Source organism: Oryctolagus cuniculus, chromosome 7, assembly GCF_964237555.1.
Source record: "Oryctolagus cuniculus chromosome 7, mOryCun1.1, whole genome shotgun sequence".
Taxonomy (NCBI): domain Eukaryota; kingdom Metazoa; phylum Chordata; class Mammalia; order Lagomorpha; family Leporidae; genus Oryctolagus; species Oryctolagus cuniculus.
Genome location: NC_091438.1, coordinates 77,765,367 through 77,788,146, shown reverse-complemented (window position 1 = coordinate 77,788,146; position 22,780 = coordinate 77,765,367). Strand labels below are relative to the sequence as shown.

The 22,780-nt window shown below is 45.0% G+C and overlaps 1 protein-coding gene across 3 annotated transcripts in view; it reads right to left on the bottom strand.

The window, feature by feature from the left end:
- Positions 1-22,780, bottom strand: part of DIPK1A (divergent protein kinase domain 1A) — a 106,551-nt gene that overhangs the window by 79,031 nt on the left and 4,740 nt on the right. The window lies entirely within an intron of this gene.

Below are 22,780 nucleotides of genomic sequence, written 5' to 3'. Positions count from 1 at the left end.
CGAATAAATAAACTTTCAAAAAGAACAAAACCAAAAAATGTGTGCCAAAGTTCAATTTTAGAGTTAAAAACTAGATCTTTGCCTCAGTATAGTTCTATCATCTTTCATGTAAGGAAGTTGAAAGTTTATTTTTGAACCACTCAACATCAAAGCCATTTAAAATTTAAATGTCATTCTTTATAACAAGAAAAATGTATTTATCATTATTATAGAATGCAATACTTAATGAGTATGTTAACTTTTTTTTTTTAACACAAAGTCAGAATCTTAAATTAAGAACTAGGGATCCTTCCCACTTCCACCCCTCCTGACACTTATAGACGAGGCAGCTTCCACAGGGGGTGTCCCAATCTTAGCTGTCTAGTGGAAGAGGCCCGATGCTGAATCTAGGCTGGCCATCACCTGCCGTGAGGCTCAGAGGAAGGACATCCCATGTAGACCCACAGTTGCTAAGGACGCAGTGGGGAAAGTCACAGGTGGCCCTCTTGAGCACATCCACAAGCAGCCACTCCCAGCTCCACTGTGCTGCTCTCCTGGGGTCCCTCCTTCAGGTGCACAGTGAAGGGACTGCTTACGCAGACGCCTACGAAAATGTCAGAGGAGCCTTTTTCACATTGGATAATGTGACTATGACTCTACTGCATGCCTCTTACTGAAGGGAAGAAGAATGGGTAACTTTATACTTTGTCCAGTATCTGCTTATTATATACAAAGTGAAATTTTCTAAATTCAATATGACAAAATCTAAATAGAGCTAGTATATTTTTAAAATCTTTGTGTAATAGGTTTATAAACAGCTCTCACTAAGAAAAAAGTATATTGATTACTCCAAGGTAACTCATAAGCATATGCCAATAATAAATAGACAATTGATTTGAAAGGAGAAATTTGCCATTTCACTAATCTGATCACAAAAACTTCTTAAAATAGGCAAGAGTCCAACATAGAAAAGTATAATGTGTATTTTGAAAGTCATTCAAAAATTTTTAATTTTTGGACATCATACCATTTTATAAGGAAACTAATAACCCTCTTTTTTTTTTTTTTTTTTTAGATTTATTTATTTGAAAAGCAAAGTTGCAGAGAGGCAGAGGCAGAGGCAGAGAGACAGAAATCTTCCGTCTGCCGGTTTACTCCCCAAATGGCCACAACAGCCAGGGCTGAGCCAGACCAAAGCAAAGAGCCAGAAGTTTCATCCAGGTCTCCCACATGGGGTTCAGGGGCCCAAGTACTTGGGCCATCTTCCCCTGTTTTCTCAGGAGCATTAGCAGGCAGCTGGATCGGAAGTGGAGCAGTTGGGACTTGAACCGGTACCCATTTGGGATGTCAGCGCTGCAGGCAGCAGCCTTACCTGCTATGCCACCATGCCAGCCCCAAGATTCCTCTTTCAATAGTCATTTAGTTCTCTCAGAATTGTTATTAGGGAGGTAAGAAAACACTGTCCCATCAGTCATTGTCTCACAAGTAAATGCAAAAATAAGGCCAAGAAAGGCAAGGGAGCTTGATACAAGTCAAATCACATATTTGAAATCTCATGGTCAAGTTGATTACTCATCTAAAAATCACACAACATTAGAATTCTTTCTGCTTTTCTTTAAATTCAAAATTATTTGGGGCCAGCGCTGTGGCACAGCGGGTTAAAGCCCTGGCCTGAAACAACAACATCTCATATGGACACTGGTTTGAGTCCCGGCTGCGCCACTTTCAATCCGGCTCCCTGCTAATGCACTTGGGAAAGCAGCAGAGGATGGCCCAAATCCTTGGGCCCCTGCACCCATGTGGGAGACCCAGAAGAAGCTCCTGGCTCCTGACTTTGGATTGGCTCAGCTCCAGCTGTTGCAGCCATTTGGGGAGTTAACTAGCAGTTGGAAGACCTCTCTCTTCTCTATTTCTCTCTGTAACTCTTTCAAGTAAATATAATAAATCTTTTTAAAAAAAGATTATTCATATTAAAATATTTGCCCCATAAGACATTTGTAACCCAATACTACCATTTTGTATACTCAATTTCTTTCATCTTTGGAGAGAGAAATCTACATAATATAGTGACTTTTTACAGTCACTTGGTAGATCAAAGCTATGGGCCATTTTCCCATTAATCTTTTTTTTTAATTGAGATAAAAAAAAAAAAGTGATGGAAAGAGACAAGAGAACCCCACAACAGCTGTGGAGACAGCTACCAAGTCTCATTGCTTGAGCCATCACCTGCTGCCTCCCAAGGTCTGTATCAGCAGGAAGCTGGAGTCAGGAACTGGACCTGGGAATCAAACCCCAGCACTCTGATGGGGGATGCAGGCATTTTTATCAATAGGCTAAATGTCAGTTCCATATATTGATCTGAATTAATGGGATCTATTTCAGGTTAACTAACCTTCAGACATACAAATTCCTCAGTAAGGCAGTCAGTAGTACTTCTTAAAATTTACCAAAACATTCATAAATTGTGTTTATTGAAACAAACAAAATACTTCATATTCTGCTTCTATTTGTAGCCTTTAAAGCTTAACTCTCCGTTTCCTTACCTTCCCAAATGCCCCCTTCTAACCTATATCTTTCCTCTACATTCTTCTCTATCAACTAGAAAAAATTGCATCAGACATAATTTACATTCATCAAATAGCTAAAATTGATTTATACATAAACAACATAAGTAACCCCAAAAGGACTTGTATATTAAGCCAACTAATAGTGACAGGAAAGGCTTAATCTCTTACATAAGACGACTGAGCCATCATCAAGCATACAGAGAGATTTTCTTCTGGGGAGGTACAAATAGGAAGCCTGAAATCATGAATTATTTCACACTTCTGGAGGCTGGAAGTGTGAGGTCAGGGTGCCAGAGGGCTCTGTGGAGAGTTATCTTCCTGGCTTGCATACTGCTGTCTTTCTGTGTCCTTCCATGGTAGGCAAAGAGAAAGAAACACAGAGAGGAAGAGAAGGAAGGAGAGAGCAAGCTCTCTAGTGTCTCTTCTTACAACGGCACTGATCCCACCACGCGGCCCCTCCTTCATGATCTCATCTAAACCTAATTATCTTCCAAAGGCTTCACATCCAAATATCATCATGTTGGGATTTGGGCTTCATCATATGAACTGGGGAGAACATAAGTCAGCCAATAGCACTAAGTTTTCATTTCTCTGGGATAAATTTCCACGAGTTTAACTGCTGAGTCATATGGTGGTTGTATTGTTGTTTTTAAAGAAACTGCCAAACTGTTTTCCCTAGTTATTATCATTTTACATTAATGTATGAATGATCCAGTTTCTCTGAGTCCTTGCCAGCATTCTTGACTTCAGCTACTCTGATGATATCTCATCATGTTTTTAAAAATTTTTTATTTATTCAAGAAACAGAGAAGGCTCCCATGTGCTGGTTCACTCCCCAAAAGCCTTCATCAGCCAGGGCCGAGGTAGGCCAAAGCTGGGACCTGGGAACTCAATCTAGGTCTCCCACATGGCTGCAGGGACCCAATCACTTGAGCCATCACTGCTGCCTCCCAGAGTCTGCACCAGCAAACTGGCTGGAGTCAGGAGCTGGAGCAGGTGCACCAGCATGAGACACGGATGTCGTAACCGCTAGGCAAACTCCTGCCCTCTCATCTTGCCGCTGCTGTTGTTTTAAGATTCATTTACTTACCTGATAGGTACAGTGACAGACAGAGGGAAAAGCAGAATACTTGCAATTGCCAGGGCTGGGCGAGGCCCAAGTCAGGAGCCAGGAATTCTATCCCGCTTTCAAGTAGGTGGCGGCAACACAAATACTTGAGCCATTGCCCACTGCCTCCCAGTGGCATTAGCAGGAAGCTGGATCAGAATCAGAGGAGCTAGAACTCAATCCCAGGCACTTCAGTATTGGGTGCTGGTGTCCCAGTGCTTAACCTACTGTACAATGCCAGCCCCTCATCTTGGTTTTTAATCTGCAACTAATGAGCCTGAATGAGCTAATGAGCCTGAATGTCTTCTCATCCATGCTTATTTGTCTGTCATTTATAGAACACTTTTGGTGAAATGTCTGTGCATTTTCTAATTGGATTGTTGAGTTTTTCATATATTCTAGATAGGATGTTTGCAAGCCTATAGCTTCTATCTTTTCATATTTATTTTTTATTTTTTGACAGGCAGAGTGGACAGTGAGAGAGAGAGACAGAAAGGGAGAAAGGTCTTCCTTTTTTTGCTGTTGGTTCACCCTCCAATGGCCACCGCGGGCCAGCGCGCTGTGGCCGGCGCACTGTGCTGATCCAATGGCAGGAGCCAGGTGCTTCTCCTGGTCTCCCATGGGGTACAGGGCCCAAGCACTTGGGCCATCCTCCACTGCACTCCCTGGCCACAGCAAAGAGCTGGCCTGGAAGAGGAGCAACCAGGACAGAATCTGGTGCCCCAACCGGGACTAGAACCTGGTGTGCCGGCACCACAGGTGGAGGATTAGCCTAGTGAGCTAATCTGCGGCGCCGGCCTATCTTTTCATATTTTTAACAGGGTCTTTTGTGAGCACAAGATTTTAATGTTGATGTTATCTAATTTATCGATTTTTTCCTTTGGAGCCGGCACTGTGGCCCAGCAGGTTAAACTACTGCCTGTGATGCCAGCATCCCATATGACTGCAGGTTTGAGTCCCAGGTGTTCCACTTCCAATTCAGCTCCCTGCTAAATCCACCTAGTAAAGCAGCAGAAGGCACAGTGCTTGTGCCCTTGCCACCCACATGGGAGACCAGAATGGAAGTTCCAGGCGCCTGGCTTCAGCCCAGCCCAACCTGCAACCCTGCTGCAGCCATCTGGGGAGTGAACCAGCAGATGGGATCTCTCTCCCTGTTTCTCCCTCTCCAACTTTGCTTTTCAAATAAATAAATAAATAAATATTTTTAAAAACTGCTTTTTCCTGGGCCGGCGCCGCGGCTCACTAGGCTAATCCTCCGCCTAGCGGCGCCGGCACACCGGGTTCTAGTCCCGGTCGGGGCGCCGGATTCTGTCCCAGTTACCCCTCTTCCAGGCCAGCCCTCTGCTGTGGCCCGGGAGTGCAGTGGAGGATAGCCCAGGTGCTTGGGCCCTGCACCCCATGGGAGACCAGGAAAAGCACCTGGCTCCTGGCTCCTGCCATCAGATCAGCGCGGTGCGCCGGCCGCAGCGCGCCAGCCGTGGTGGCCATTGGAGGGTGAACCAACGGCAAAGGAAGACCTTTCTCTCTGTCTCTCTCTCTCACTGTCCACTCTGCCTGTCAAAAAAATAAATAAATAAATAAATAAAATAAATAAAATAAAAAAACTGCTTTTCCTGTTATGGATCAAGCTTTCGGTGTCAGATCTAAGAACTTTTTGCCTAGTCACAGACCCCAAACATGTTTTCCTTTTTTGATCTAGAATAGTTTCAATCTTTCCATTTAAATGTACTTTGAGTTAATTCAAATCCAATACTTTTTTTTTTTTTTTTTTTTTGCATAGTCCTGGGCCCCAAATATTTTTTCCTTTTTTTTTTTTTTTTTTTTTTTTTTTTGTCTGGAAGTTTCAAGTTTTCCTTTATGGCTATGAACCACTGTGGCTTATTTAACTTACTTAAGATATGTCAGGCTGCTCCTTCCCCACACAAACCCGACCCCCTTCCCGGCCACCAACATGGATATCTAATTTCTCCAGCAACGTTTTTTTGTTTTTGTTTTTGTTTTTGTTTTTTAATATTTATTTATTTAAAAAGGCAGAGTTATACAGAAAGAGAGAGAGAAATCTTTCACCTGCTGATTCACTACTCAAATGGTCACAATGGTCAGGGCTGGGCCAGGCCAAAGCCAGGAGCCGGGAGCTTCTTTGGGTCTCCTAAGTGGGTGCAGGGGCCCAGGCACTTGAGCCATCTTCCCCTGCTTAACCAGGCACATTAGCAGGGAGCCGGACTGGAAGTGGAGCAGCCAGGACGCAAACCAGCACCCACGCGTGATACTTGTGTCACAGGCGGCGACTTTACCCACTACGCCACAGCACCAGCCCCCAGTACCATTTATTAAGAAGGCTATCCTGGGGCAGCAGGTTAGCCTAACAGTTAAGATGTGTGTGTCCCACATCGAAGTACCTGGGTCTGCATTAGCAGGAAGCTGGAGTCAGGAACCAGAGCCAACACCCAAACCTATGCACACTGATGTGGGATATGGGCATTTGCTAATGCAGACCCTGGGGGTGGCAGTGATGGCACAAGTGAGTGAGTTGCTGTCAGACCTGGATAGAGTTCCTGGATCATAGTTTTGTTTTTTGACAGTTACAGACAGTGAGAGAGAGAGAGACAGAGAGAAAGGTCTTCCTTCCGTTGGTTCACTCCCCAAATGGCCGCTACTGCCGGCGCTGCGCCGATCCGAAGCCAGGAGCCAGGTGCTTCTTCCTGGTCTCCCACATGGGTGCAGGCGCCCAAGCACTTGGGCCATCTTCCACTGCCTTCCCAGGCCACAGCAGAGAGCTGGACTGGAAGAGGAGCAACCGGGACTAGAACCCGGCGCCCATATGGGATGCCGGAGACGCAGGTGGAGGATCAGCCAAGTGAGCCATGGTGCCGGCCCCCTGGCTCATAGTTTTGGTCAGCCCAACCCTGGCCATTGTAGGCATTTGGGCAGTGAACCAACAGATGGGAATTCTGTTTCTGCCTCTCAAATAAATAAATAAATATTTTTAAGAAGAAATGAGTGAAAATTTTCTTCCTCCATTAGTTCATATTTCCATGCCATGACCATTATTTATGGCCAAAATTAAATAGGATTAACATTTAATTCTATCCTTATTTTTTTGTTTTTTATAACTAAGTAGTGAAAATCTTTTTTCCAGAAATGAAAAGATGAGAATGGAAGACTTGATATAACAACTTTCTCTCAATCTGCTGAAATATTTTGGGTTACATGGCAAATAGTAACCTGACATCAAAAATATACTTAAAGATCTATTAGTTACTTAGACACTTCATTCAGTTTTGTGGAGATCAAAATAACAGAAACCATTTTTTTAAAAAAGCAGTTGCTTGGTGCTCTGCCTGAGCCTGAGCCTGAGCCATTTGCCAGCTTGGTCTTGGGGATTACTGTATCAGGATTGCAGGATTTTTTTTTTAAGATTTATTTATTTATTTGAAAATTAGAGGTAGAGAGAGATAGGTCTTCCATCCACTGGTTCACTCTCCAATTGGCCACAATGGCCAGAGCTGTGCCAATCCGAAGCCAGGAGCCAGGAGCATCTTCTGTGTCTCCCATGAAGGAAAAGGGGCCCAAGGACTTGGGCCATCTTCTACTGCTTTCCCAGGCCAGACCAGAGAGCTGGATCTGCAGAGGAGCAGCCGGGACTCGAACTGGCACCCCTATGGGATGCTGGTACTGTAGGTAGAGGCTTTACATGCCACACCACCATGCCAGCCCCAAGGACTTTTTATTTATATATTTATTATTTCAGCAACAGAGAGAGAGAGAGAGAGAGAGAGAGAGAGAAACAGAGACAGAGAGACAGAGCTCCCATTCACTGTTCACTCCCCAGATGCCTGCAGCAGCCATGGCTGAACTAGCTTAGGCACTCCTGACGGATGACAGTGTCCCAGGCAGACCAAAGCCCTGCCCTTGGAAGCCTGAACTGCAAAATCAACTGTTATCCAGTCATTCACTGAGATAGTATTACTTAGATATTCACTATCTTAACGCAAACATCAGTATTTTCGATTGTCCTTTGTTTGGTGCCCTGGCCATTTTTACATCCAGGGCCACAGACTCTGAAAGATCAGCGCTGGATAAGCAGTATGCCGTTCTTGTACAAAAGAGGGAGAAGGGCAACTGCGCAAGAGCAGCTGGGAAAGCAGAGCCTGTACCTCCACCACAGGCTCAGGCTCAGGCAGAGCAAAGCCAGGAAAAAAGTACATGGAGAAATCAAACACCTAGACCTCAATTCCCTTACACTATCTATGCTCCACACTCGGAAAAGTGCAGCCGAGTTAAAAGACAAAAGCCTGGGTGTATCTGCAGCCCATATATCAACACCAGCACGCAGAATATACGGAAGGGAGCAGTAAATGTTTTTTGATGAGGGAAAGTGCAACAGCAAAATGACAAGCACCAAAATAGCAACACGATGTATCAAAGGAAGAACTCCACTTGAAAGCTAGGAATCAGACTGAAGCAAACTAAGTTGTTGCTTAAAGCATAATAATTAAGGCTTTTAAATTCAGCAAACCATTCTGCTATCACAGACTAAAAAGGTTTGTTTATCCCTTCTTTGTCCTAGGGGAATAAATTATCCCATGAGTCTTTCTATTTCACCCAAGTGCTACTTAAAAGCTGATGAAATGTTTAAGCAATTCATTACATTAATATAAAGATCTTTTATAGGACCAACGTATGATCAGAACCAAAGTGTAGATAGCACTATGAGTAAAGTGGAAAGGAGACTGAATATATCCTGTAGAAATCAGGCACAACTTGATGCTAATTTTAAGATCCTAAATTTTGAAAAGTTTATTTCAGGCTTTACTCAAAAAAACTGTTGTCATTATACAGGACTTTCTGGGGAGGAAAAACCATGCAATCATATCTTTATTCATCTGAAGTTATTTACTCTAGTTCTCTTGCCTTATTTTATTGAAATAATTTATTAGGTATGCAATGCTAACCAGACTGCAGCCATGAAGACAGAGTTGGTAAATAGTTCAAAATTCCCATCAGGATTTTCAGTTCAAGGTGGTATACTGAAGATACAGGTTTGCTATTTATGGCTTGCAAAACCACACTCAGAAGAGAGATGCAATTGGGACCGGCGCTGTGGCGTAGTGGGTAAAGCCGCCGCCTGCAGTGCTGGCATCACATATGGGTTGCCGGTTCGAGTCCCAGCTGCTCCATTTCCAATACAGCTCTCTGCTATGGCCTGGGAAAGCAGTAGAAGATGGCCCAAGTCCTTGAGCCTCTGCACCCACGTGGGAGACCCAGAAGAAGCTCCTGGCTCCTGGATCAGCACAGCTCCAGCCCTTGCAGCCATTTGGGGAGTGAGTGAACTAGCAGATGGAAGACTCACTCTCTCTCTCTCTAAATCTGCCTTTCAAATAAATAAATAAATAAGAAGAAGAAGAAGAAGAAGAAGAAGAAGAGGAGGAGGAAGAAGAAGAAGAAGAGGAGAGAGGCAAAAGTGGTAATAAACCTCCAACATCAGGAAAGAAAGAAAAGTTGGGGATTCACTAGTGGATAAAAGAGCCAACAAATTGTGTTGATGGACGAGGCAGGCAGAGACAGCCATGGCCCAGAATACTTCATTAGGCAACCTAACAGAAGCTGGAAGCCACAGTGTTTGTTGGAATGCTATGAAGAATCCAGAGGGCCAATCTGTCCCTTGGAACACCTGATGGCTCTAGGCTCTGTGCCAACAGGTACAAGGGAGGGCAGGAGTAGGAACTGAGGCTAAAGACAGCAGGGATAATTGAAGATCTGTACTTGGAAATGCACTAGTTGGCAACCCCATCTGCTTACCCCACTGCACACAGATCACAGGAGCCTGGCACCAAGTCTCAGTCAAAAAACCAGATAGCTGAAGGAACAAACAACTTGGGGAAGGCCAAAGCTTCCAGTGTGGGTATGATCTGACCCGAGCAAAGTATTCCAATGGCACAAAGGCTTCTGGGGATGAGCACAGGCTCATGCTAGAGCAAACAGGCCAACCAGTGCATCCCTCCCCAGTGCAGGGCTCAGCTGGCCATCCACTCAGCTGTCAGTCCTAACGCAGAACAGACCAACTTTTCAGTTACCCAGTCCTTCCTTCTAAAGCATGCATAGACAGCTAGGGTACACCAGGCACATGAGGAAACCCAGCAGCATGAAAGACAAGAGCCAGGAAAAAACATACACAGGAGAAAAAAAAAATATTCCTGATGACAATGAAGGTAATTAAAGGACACAAAAAAATTTTTTTTAAAAATACCATAATCAGGGGCAGGTGCTGCGGCGTAGGGGGTAAAGCAGCATAGGGAGTAAAGTGCTGCCTGCAGTGCCGGCATCCCATGCGGGTGCCAGTTTGAGTCCTGGCTGCTCCACATCCGATCCAGCTCTCTGCTATGGCCTGGGAAAGCAGTAGAAGATGGCCCAAGTCCTTGGGCCCCTGCATCCAGGTGGGAGACCTGGAAGAAGCTCCTGGCTTCGGATCGGCCCAGCTCTGGCTGCTGCGGCCATCTGGAGAGTGCACCATCGGATGGAGTTCTCTCTCACTCTCCTTGCCTCTGCCTCTCTGTAACTCTGCCTTTCAAATAAATAAATAAATCTTTTTTAAAAAATACCATAATCAAAATATTAAAGAGAAGGAACAGAAAACAAAATATGTAAAAAAGGAACAGGAACCATGAACAAGCAACAAAGAACTGGGAAGAACACTTTTAAAATAAATTCAAAATCACTGGAGTTTAAAGAGATTAGAAATCAGCAAATGGGGCCGGCGCCGCGGCTCAATAGGCTAATCCTCTACCTTGCGGCGCCGGCACACCGGGTTCTAGTCACGGTCCGGGCGCCAGATTCTGTCCCGGTTGCCCCTCTTCCAGGCCAGCTCTTTGCTGTGGCCCGGAGGTGCAGTGGAGGATGGCCCAAGAACTTGGGCCCTGCACCCCATGGGAGACCAGGAGAAGCACCTGGCTCCTGGCTCCTGCCATCGGATCAGCGCAGTGCGCTGGCTGCAGTGCGCCGGCCGCGGCAGCCATTGGAGGGTGAACCAACGGCAAAAAGGAAGACCTTTCTCTCTGTTTCTCTCTCTCACTGTCCACTCTGCCTGTCAAAAATAATAATAATAAAAAAAAGGCCGGCGCCGCGGCTCACTAGGCTAATCCTCCGCCTAGCGGCGCCGGCACACCAGGTTCTAGTCCCGGTTGGGGCGCCGGATTCTGTCCCGGTTGCCCCTCTTCCAGGCCAGCTCTCTGCTGTGGCCAGGGAGTGCAGTGGAGGATGGCCCAGGTGCTTGGGCCCTGCACCCCATGGGAGACCAGGAAAAGCACCTGGCTCCTGGCTCCTGCCATCGGATCAGCGCGGTGCGCTGGCCGCAGCGCGCCGGCCACGGCGGCCATTGGAGGGTGAACCAACGGCAAAGGAAGACCTTTCTCTCTGTCTCTCTCTCTCACTGTCCACTCTGCCTGTCAAAAAAAAGAAAAAAATAATAATAAATAAATCAGCAAATGATCTGCAAAATAAAATTGAAAGACTCAGGAGAACAGCATATGGATAAAAATGAAAGTAATAGAGAAATCTATCCATTATAAAGAGCCAACCTAACAGCTACACCATTTGACTAACAAAGAATCCCAGAAAGAAGGAACAAACAGAAAGGAAAATCTATTTAACAACCAGCAGAATACCCTGGAACTGAGGTACGGAAGACCCAAGTCAGATTCAAAAGGTTCAGCAAGGGCCCATGTGTATGGCTAAAGATCCACATCTACACAGTTCCTCATGGAATTTCAAAACAAGAATAAAAAAGAGATGATTCTGCATGGGAAAACAGTTCACCCACGGAGGACTGACAATTAAACCAGCTTCTCGTCTGCATCAGGGGTGCTGGAAGACAATGGAGTCACGTTTTCAAATTTTCTAAAGAGAATTACTTTCAACTCAGAATTCTACACCCAGTCTATCTACAAAGAAGTACTAGGTGCGGCAGGCATTTAGTGCAGATGTGGTGTGGACCCAAGTGGGAAATCCGGATGAAGCTCCTGGCTCCTGTCTTCTCCTGGCCCAGCCCCAGCTATTGTGGCCATTTGGGAAGTGAACCAGAAGATGGAAGGCCTCTCTCTCTCTCTCTCTCTTTCTCTGTTTCTCTCTAACTCTTTCAAATAAATTTTAAAAATTTATTTTTAAGATGTAGCTTGAGATGTCCACATCTCATATAGAAGTGCCTAGGTTTGGATCCTGGCTTCACTTCTGATTCCAGCTCCCTGCCAATGAACACCCTGGGAAGCAGCAGGCGATGGCTCAAGTCTAAAGCCCTTGCCATCCATGTGGGAGACCTAGACTAAATTCCTGGCTTCTGCCTTTAGCCTGGCCAGCTCTGGTTATAGTGGGGTATCTGAGGAGTAAACCAGTGGAAGGGAGACCTCCGTCTGTCTATCTCTACTTCTTTGCCTTTCAAAAACAAACAAAAGTGGGGGGGGGGGGGCAGCATTGTGGCACAGCAAGTTCAGCCACAGCTTATTATGGGAGTGCCAGTCTGAGTCCCAGCTGCTCTGCTTTGAATTCAACTCCTTGCTATGTACCTAGGAAGGGAGCAGACGATGGCACAAGTACGTGGGCCCCTGCTACCCATGTGGGAGACCAGGACAGAATTCCTGGCTCCTAGATTCAGCCTGGCCCAGACCTGGCTGTTGTAGCCATCTGTAGAGTGAACCAACAGATGTAAGATTTTTTTCTATCTCCCCCTCTTCATCACTCTGCATCTAAAATAAATAATCTTTAAAGAAAAAAAAAATAAGTACTAGAGTATAATTAAGATGTTTTTAGACACCAAAGAAATCCCAAGATCTACTACCCACGCATCCTTTCTAATGAAACTATTTCAGGGTATACTCTAGTAAAATGAGAAAATACAGCAGGATAAAGACAGTATTCTAAGAACAGTGACTCCAGTCCGAGAGAAGAGAAGGGGGAAAGCTTAGGAAGGCAGATGTGTAGTAGGCCTAGAAAAAGCATCTGGTCATATGAAAACTACAGAATGGAAAAGCAAGGTTTAGGGGAAAAAAAAAAAGGGAAGGGGGAAAAAAAAGGACAGAGGGGGTTTCCAAAGAATATAAAATATAACTGAGAGTACAGAAAAATGAGACTATATAAAGGCGTATTATGCAAGACAAAGATGAAAAGCAATTAGAAACCCTGAAAATATTTTCAAGAGAAAATGAGAGAGAGAGACAGAGGGAAAGAGACAGAGGGAAAGAAGGAGTGAAGGAAGGAAGGCAGCAAAAAAGCTACATCCCAAACACGAAGCAAGCTTGTAAGTACCCGATTATAAGGAACTGATGGAGTGTGAGAAAAGAGGATCCAGTTGCTATTAATGCCGGAATCCTGAGAGCCCAGGGGTTATTACCCTGGCCCTAGAGAGAAGAAAATGTAATCCTAGCATACAAACTGGCTCTGAACTAAATAATATTTATAGAATCAGATTTTACAGGGTACTAAAATTAGAGATGTCCTTCATCTTAGGCCAGAGTCAACTTTGATATGTTTGGTCTCAAGACATAAATTTCAGAGTCTTAAGAGAAAGATTGGCTCAAAGTGTTTTTTCTTCATTTTCTGTACACATGGCACCAATGAGTCCTAGTTCCTATCTGCAATGCTCTCTCTGAACGTTTGAGTCCCTTTCATTATTCAAACGGACCCAGGCACAAGAACTAGCTAGGCTCACTCGCATTTAGGGGTGGATAACAGAGGAATGGATGCTTCCTGCAGTTGAGTATAACTGCTTAACCATACCAAGTATGCCATCCCTTGGCACACACAGGGGATTTGTTTCCAGATCCAATGACACTGTAATCTGCAAATACTCAAGTCCCTTATTCAAGCATACAGTAACATAGTATTTGCACATAAGCTACACACATCCTTCCATATACTTCAAATCATCTCTAGATTACTTATAATACCCAACACAGCTGGCGCTGTGGCTCAATAGGCTAATCCTCTGCCTGCGGCACTGGCACACTGGGTTCTAGTCCCGGTCGGGGCAACGGATTCTGTCCCAGTTGCCCCTCTTCCAGGCCAGCTCTCTGCTGTGGCCAGGGAGTGCAGTGGAGGATGGCCCAAGTGCTTGGGCCCTGCACCCCATGGGAGACCAGGAGAAGCACCTGGCTCCTGGCTTCAGATCAGCGCCGTGAGCCAGTCGCAGCAGCCATTGTGGGGTGAACCAATGGAAAAGGAAGACCTTTCTCTCTGTCTCTCTCTCACTGTCTACTCTGCCTGTCAAATAAATAAATAAATAAATAAATGCACAACACAATGCAAAAGCTATGTAAATGGTTGTTATACTACTTGTTTAGGAAATAATGACAAGAAAAAAGTCTGTACATGTTCAGCACACGTGAAATATTTTTTCTGAGTATTTTCAGTCTGTGGTTGGTTGAATGTGTGAATGTGGAACCCATAGGAAGGAGGGCCAACTGTAATGACAGCTCAAGGGAGAAGTTGTGGCCCAGCATGACCTTAAAACATAAGTTAGATATTTCAATGAGGATCCCAAATGCTAGGTTTGATATTACTATACTTTATCAGAAGTACCAGAAAGCAAAGCAGCATGATTTCTTAATAGAAAGGGACTTTTTATAGGGAATTTGCAAACATCACGTGTTTTTTTCCCTACTGGCAGAAACACAGTTTAGCTTCTGGGAAGGACAAATCCTTGCAGTAATGTGCTTAATAACAAGAGGCAATTGTTGAGCTCTCTTAATTCTACTTGCTTCCTATGACAGAGGGGAAAAGCTACAAGCTGCCATCAGGGGTCTCAGGTTCGTAAGGGAGATTTTTCTTTACGGCAGAGCTAACAAGCAGTAATGACAGGACCCTATTTATAGTTTTCATCCTTTAGATTCAACTTATTTGGAGACTTGGATGTGGTAACAGGACAAAGTGTGGATGTTATCAACTTTGACAATGTAAAAGCATAGCTGACGGAAGTGGGAAGTAAGAGAGCCCGACAAGCAGGTGGAAAAGGAGCACGTGTTCCAACGTGCCCCCTTACACAGGGGGAGCCAAGACAGACCCACCAAAGCTGGTGAAGTAACAGAGAATCATTATTTTCTGAAGCTACCAAGGTCAGCAACAGAGGAAGCAAAATCAAAAATACAGCTATCAAACTCTGGAAGAGAGATGAGATGACTGTAGTGAGAGAAAATACTCATTTTTAATGAGAAATACTGGGAAAGTCTATGCATTAGAGCATGGTCTCTAAACATTTAAAAATATTTATTTGAAAGGCAGAATAACAGAGAGAGGGGGAGAGACAAGAACATCCATTGGTTCATTCCCCAGATGACCCCAATAGCCAGGGCTGCGCCAGGACAAAGCCAGGAACCAGGAACTGCAGTTGGGTCTCCGAAGGGAGGGGCAGGGGTCCAAGTACCTGGACCATCAGTTGCTGCCTTAAAGGTGTCTTTGCAGGGAGCTGGATTGCAACTGAAGCAGCCAACTCTGATATGGGATGTGGGCATCCCAAAAGGCAGCTCAACCATCTGTACCACAGGCCCACTCCCCAAATGTTTTGATGGCACAACTCTATCAGGAAAATATTTCCAAGCATAAATTCCTAACTTAAGCATTTTGCTTATTTATATCCTAAATAAATGCATGACTAGGGGCTGGCGCTGTGGTGCAGTGGGTTAACACCCTGGCCTAAAGCACCGGCATCCCATATGGGCGCCAGTTCGAGACCCAGCTGCTCCACTTCCAATCCAGCTCTCTACTATGGCCTGGGAAAGCAGTAGAAGATGGCCCAAGTCCTTGGGGCCCTGCACCCACATGGCAGACCTAGAAGAAGCTCCTGGCTCCTGGCTTCAGATCGGCGCAGCTCTGGCTGTTGCGGCCAATTGGGGAGTGAACCAGCAGATGGAAGACCTCTCTCTCTCTCTCTCTCTCCTTCTCACTCTGTGTAACTCTGCCTTTCAAATAAATAAATAAATCTTAAAAAAAAAAAAAAAGAAATACACTATGAAATTTTTAAAAAATGTATGACTATAAGGCCGGCGCCGCGGCTCACTAGGCTAATCCTCCGCCTTGCGGTGCCGGCACACCGGGTTCTAGTCCCGGTCGGGGCGCCGGATTCTGTCCCGGTTGCCCCTCTTCCAGGCCAGCTCTCTGCTGTAGCCAGGGAGTGCAGTGGAGGATGGCCCAGGTGCTTGGGCCCTGCACCCCATGGGAGACCAGGAAAAGCACCTGGCTCCTGGCTCCTGCCATCGGATCAGCGCGGTGTGCCGGCCGCAGCGCGCCAGCCGTGGCGGCCATTGGAGGGTGAACCAATGGCAAAGGAAGACCTTTCTCTCTGTCTCTCTCTCTCACTGTCCACTCTGCCTGTCAAAAAATAAAAAATAATTTAAAAAAAATGTATGACTATACTAATCTGTTGTATATACAAGGTAATTTACACAAAACTTGAACCTAAATGAAAATATGTTGATAATTTTGAGGGGCCAGCATTGGCGGTAGTGACACGAGCATTCAATATGGATGCTGGTTCAAGTCCTAGCTGCTCCACTTCCAATCCAGCACCCTGCTAATGCGCCTGTGAACGCAGCAGAAGATGGCCCAAGTTCATCCTGGAGACCAGGATGAATCTCCTGGCTCTTGGCTTTAGCCTGGCCCAGCCCTGACTGCTGCAGCCATTTGGGGAGTGAATGAGCAGATGGAGAGGCACGGGCTGGTAACACAGGGTTGAAGCTCACTTCTATTTGGATTGGAATAGAAGACAAGCGAAGAGATAGAACGACCCCGAGACTATACAAGACGAGAAGTAGGAGAAGGTTGGAGCCCTGGGAAAAGCAGGAATAGAGGAGGAGGGACAGGTGGAAGAAAGTGTGTGTGGGGGGGGGGGGTATCTGAGTAGCAACGAAGGAAGGAGAGAAATGCAAGGAGGTGGCAGGTGAGCAACAGGGAGGAGCTGAAATGAGGTATCCTGGGAGCCATGTGAATGGGGAAAGCAAGGAAGCCAGGAGGGGCTGACAGAGGAAAAAATAAGGGTGGCAAGGGCCTCAATCAAGGTGATGGTGACTAAGACAATACGATGGTGGTGCAGGTAGCAGTAGAGGGAGAATGCGAGGTTGGTGCTGTGGCATAGTAGACTAAGCCTCTTCCTACAGAGTTCAAGTTCAGTTTATATCTCCTAAAAACAAGCACTTTATATCAAATAGCACAATTTTACAATGATATAATAGTACTATATGACACACAGTTCATTTTCAAATTTCCCCATTATCTTAAAAAAATCATTTATGCCTGTTTAAAAATACAAAGGATCCAGGGCTGGCGCTGTGGTGAAGTACACTGAGTCTCCACCTGTGGTGCCAGTACCCAATTTGAGCACTGGCTCTTGTCCCATCTGCTCCTCTTCCAATCCAGCTCTCCGTTAATGGTCTGGAAAAGCAGTAAAAGATGGTCCAAGTGCTCGGGCCCCTGCACCCATGTGGGAGACCCGGAAGAAGCTCCTGGCTCCTGGCTTCGGATGGGCTCAGCTCCAGCCATTGCGGCCAATTGGGAAGTGAATCAGCAGATGGAAGACCTTTCTTTCTGTTTTTCCCTCTCTCTGTAACTCTACCTCTCAAGTAAATTATAAATATATATATATACAAATATATAGGATCCAATAATATATACACATACATATATAGGATATGTAACTTGGCATATTGATCAATCTTTTAAAATTAAAGTAAATAGGGACCAGCGCTGTGGCGCAGTGGGTTAACACCCTGGCCTGAAGCGCCGGTATCCCATATGGGCGCCGGTTCGAGACCTAGCTGCTCCACTTCCAATCCAGCTCTCTGCTATGGCCTGGGAAAGCAGTAGAAGAAAGCCCAAGTCCTTGGGCCCCTGCACCCACGTGGGAGACCCAGAAGAAGCTCCTGGCTCCTGGCTTCGGATCAGCTCAGCTCCAGCCGATTGGGGAGTGAACCAGCGGGTGGAAGACCTCTCTCTCTCTCTTTCTCCGCCTCTCCTCTCTCTGTGCAACTCTGACTCTCAAATAAATAAATAAATCTTTAAAAAATTTAAAGTAGATATGAAGTACTAATATTCAAGCAATGGAGGACAGGGAGTAAAGCTTGTGGTGCCAGCTCTAAAAATCTAACAGTCCAAGATTCTGATACTACTTATATCTAAAATAGATGTACTAATTATTAGTTCAGAAGGTTATTAGTACACTAAAAAATCTCTTGCAAGAAGTCTGGAGGCCAGTGTTGTGGGCACAGCAGGTTAGGCCACCACTTGTGACATGGGCATCCCATACTGGAAGTTCAGGTTCAGCCACCCATGTGGGAGACGACAATGGAGTTCTGGCTCCTGGCTTCAGCCCAACCCTGACCTGACTGTTGCAGCCATTTGGAAAGTCTCTCTTTCTCTGTCTCTCCCATTCTCTCTGTTGCTCTGCCTTTCAAATAAGTAAATAAATCTTGTTTTAAAAAAAGTCCTGGCCGGCGCCGTGGCTCACTAGGCTAATCCTCTGCCTTGCAGCGCCGGCACACCAGGTTCTAGTGCTGGTCTGGGTGCCGGATTCTGTCCCGGTTGCCCCTCTTCCAGGCCAGCTCTCTGCTGTGGCCAGGGAGTGCAGTGGAGGATGGTCCAAGTGCTTGGGCCCTGCACCCCATGGGAGACCAGGAGAAGCACCTGGCTCCTGCCATCGGATCAGCGCGGTGCGCCGGCCGCAGCGCGCTGGCTGCGGCGGCCATTGGAGGGTGAACCAACGGCAAAGGAAGACCTTTCTCTCTGTCTCTCTCACTGTCTACTCTGCCTGTCAAAAAAAAAAAAAAAAAAAAAAAAAAAATCCTAGGGGCCAGCGCTGTGGCGCAGTAGGTTAATCCTCCGCCTGCAGCGCTGGCATCCCATATGGGCTCTGGTTCTAGTCCCAGCTGCTCCTCTTCCAATCTGGCTCTCTACTATGGCCTGGGAAAGCAGTGGAAAATGGCCCAGGTGCTTGGGCCCCTGAACCCATATGGGAGACCAGGAAGAAGCACCTGGTTCCTGGCTTTGGATCAGTGCAGCTCTGGCCATGGCAGCCATTTTGGAAGTGAACCAACAGAAGGAAGACCTTTCTGTCTCTCCCTCTCATTGTCTGTAACTCTACCTCTCAAATAAATTTTTTAAAAAATTAAAATCTTTAAAAAAAAGTCCTAAAATATGATTACTCTGTTCTTGGGAAAGAAAGGGGAACTCCACTTACAACAGCCCATAATCCTATTCAATAAATAACAATCTGAAACAATAAGAAGGAGCTTTCTCCAAAGAAGATATACAAATAGCCAAGAGTACATGAAAATATGTACAACATCACTAATCATCAGGGAAATGAAATCAAAACTACAATATCACCTCACATCTGTTAAAATGGCCACTCTCAACAAATCAGAAAGATAACACGCGCTGGCAAGGATGTGAAAAAACTGGAACGCTGGAACTCCTGTAACATTGTTGGGAATGTAAAAAAAATAAAAAATAAAAATAAAAAAATACAACCACTATGGAAAATAGAATGAAGGTTCATCAAAAACTTAAAAATAGAATTACCAGTTGATCCAGGAATCCCATTCTGGGTATACAAAAGAATTCGAAGCAAGATTACAAAGAAATATTTGCACTCCCATGTTCATTACAGCATTATTCCCAATAGCCAAAAGATGGGATCAGTCCACTGACTGATGAACAGATTCAGAAAATGTGCTATATGCATACGATGGGATATTATTCAACCTTAAAAAAAGAAGGCAATCCTGTCATACTCTACATCATGAATGAACACTGAGACACCATGCTAAGTGAAATAAGGCAGTCACAAAAAAGACAAACACAGCATGACTTCACTTTTATGACGGATCTAAAACTAACAGAAAGCAGAATGTGGTTCTCAAGGGCTGGCGGAAGAGGAAATGGGGAGCCGTTATTCAATGGGTAGGGTTTCAACTTTGCAATAGGAAAGAGTTCCAGAGATTGGCTGCACAACAAGGTGCTCATAGCAAAAGCTCCTGTACAGCACACTTAAAAATGGTTAAGATGGTGATTTTATGTGTTTTAGGCCACACATACACAGAAAAAAAAGACATAATACCATGATCACATCTAAATAAATACCCAGTTGACAAAAAAAAAAAAAAAGGAACTATTTATTTCAAAAGAAAATTCATCTACTAATACTTTAAGTTATTTAAATATATTCATGTTAGAATATCCTGATTTTCTAAACCCATAACTTTGTGGGGTTTTTTTTGCTTCATTGTTTTCTAGAGAGACAGACAGCTCCTATTGGCTGGTTCACTCCCCAAATACTTGAAACGGCCAGGACTGGGCTGCAGTTGGAAGCTGGGAACACAATCCAAGTCTCCCACTTGGGTAGCAGGGACTCAGACTCTTGAGCCATCGCCACTGCCTCCCGGGGTCTGCATTAGCAGGAAACTGGAGTTAGCAGCCAGAGCTAAGTGTTGACCCCGAGTACTATGATATGGAACACAGGCATCTTAACTGGTGTCTTAACTGCATGGCCAAATTATCCACCCCAGTAAGGGCACTGTGGTGTAAGAAAAATTTTGAAACCCATGAATGTAAAGAATAAGGTATCAGAAATGTTAAACAAGAGGCAGGCACTGTGGTACAGTAGGTTAAACTCTTGCTAGAGATGCCTGCATCCCCTACTGAAGTTCCTGGTTCAAGTCCCTGCTGCTCCACACTTCTGATCCAGTTAACTGTTAACACATCCAGGAGGCAACAGATGATGGTCCAAGTACTTGGGTTCTTGTCACTCACATGGGAGACCCAAATGGAGTTCCTAGCTGTACATTGCAGTCTTGCCCAGCCCTGGCTGTTGGGAGCATTTACGGAGTAAACCAGTAGATGGGAGATTTTGTCACTTTGCCTTTCAATAAATAAAATTAAATCTTAAAAAAAAGTTGAACAAACACCAACACCCCAATTAGAACACACCATCTATCACTCATTAAAGATAACTGAATATTTTTTTAGAGAACACCTCAAGAAATTTAAAACTTTTGCAGTCTAAAGGGCCTGAAAATCTTCAAAAGCTCTAAGTATCTCAGACTTCAAAACCCGTAAGAACTGCACCAACTTCTCGTAGGCAACAGGGCACGTAGGCGGGATGACTAGAATGGAAAATGTGTATAATCCAAGTTTAGAGAATTACCCTAAATTGTCTTAAACTTTCATTCTTCCAGGACTTAATGATAGTGAGACAGAATAAGGTATTCAAAACTAAAACCAACAAATTACAGGGCTGCTGTGTTATCAGCCTCATTCAAAACCGCGAGTAAATCCTAAACAAAGTAGATCTTAATTTGTAGAAAACAAACTGCTAAAAACAGACAAATGCAGGTGTTATTTTGACCATATCCAGGTCATAAGTAGTACACATCATAAGGGGCATGGAATAAAAATACCACCTCAGGGGCCAGCACAGTGGTACACTGGGGAAAGCCACTGCCTGCGACGCTCTCATCCCACATGGGCTTCACCTCCCATCCAGTTCCCTGCTAATGTGCCTAGGAAAGCAGCGGAGGGAGACCTAGAAGAAGCTCCTCACTCCTTGCTTTGGTCTGGCCCAGCCCTGGCCATGCGGCCATTTGGGAAGTGAACCCAGAGATGGAAGTCTTCCATCTGTCTTCCTCTGCCTCTCCATCTCTGTAACTCCACATTTCAAATAAATAAATAAATCATAACTAATTATGATTGAATCAGGCTAATATATCCACAGGATATATATATATCCAATGAGATCAGAGGCAGGATTCTACTGTGTTCAACGCACTGCAATAGTTGGCTCATCTCAGAAGTGCTATTTGCCAGCTAAGTTTTCAAAAAACAAAACAACAATTGGAAATTGGCCTGTTCTGAAAAGCTGGCTGGCCAGGTAAACGCTGGCTCTGTGTTTCAGACAGGCCCTGAGCCCTCCTGGCCCACACAGAGGCTGCACAGACAAGGCCCATGCACCACTCCCCTGTACCAAAAAGCTGGCATCGGGGCGGACTGCTGCAAAGGGCAGACAGGAGGATGACACGGCCATGGAAAGAACTCTTCCACAGCTAGAATGAAATTCACCTACCATGCAATCTGCTCACTCAAAGTGGCCCATCCAGTGGCTTTCAGAATCCTCTGAGCTGTGCGACCATAACCACTATCCATTTTAGAACATCTCCATCCCCTTCCTCCCCCAAAAACCTCCTACTGGTGAACATCACTCCCCATCTCCCCAGCCCATGGCAAGCACCAGTCTATTTTCTATATTTACAGATTTGCCCATGCTGGACCCTTCATGTAAATGGAATCATATGGTGTGTAATGTTCTGTGATCGGCTTCTTTCATTTGTTTCATGCCTTCACGGTTCATCCACACAGTGGTATGGATCAGTTCTCCATTTTGCTTTATTGCTGAATAACATCCTACTGTACTGGCAAATCTTATGAGTTCTTTTCTTTACAAGCAAGAGAATCTCAGTTGCTACATGAACAAAGCTGAACACAGTGATTAGGTGCTCATACATGCCTATTACAGCTGAAAATAGATCATTAATTGCACAATGCTACAGTGTTGCAGAAGGATCATCAACTATTACAGGGATGGCTACTGATAGATGCCTCTTTTATAGTTAAGTCAACTGCTTAAAATTTTTCCTGTAAGTTGCAAGAAAAAAGGAACTTGCAAACCCTCGGGACTGATCACCTCAGGACTGCGGACAAACTCACTGCGCTCTGGGGACAAACAGAAAAACTGCAAGCAACAAACCTGCCTCTGCAACCCCCTCCCCTCCTGCAAGGCCCTTCATCTCTTCCCTGATCTTTGAAACAAAGCCAAATGCTTCCTGAACTCTTCCTTCATCTACGCTAAAACAATCTCTCTCACACCTGTTGAATCATTACAGCCTCCCCCTAAATTAAAAGAACACACTTGTTTGAAAATGTTACTTAAATCAGCCATGTGTGTTCTAAGATATGAACCTGAAACAGAAAATAAGTGTACCTCCTGTGAAGAATTTCTGGGCACTGAGCAAGCTGGGAAGGGGGAGGTTTTTTTGTTTTGCCAGGAGAACTTTTTGTATCACAGTAAAACCTTTCCATGGCGAACTGATTTAGC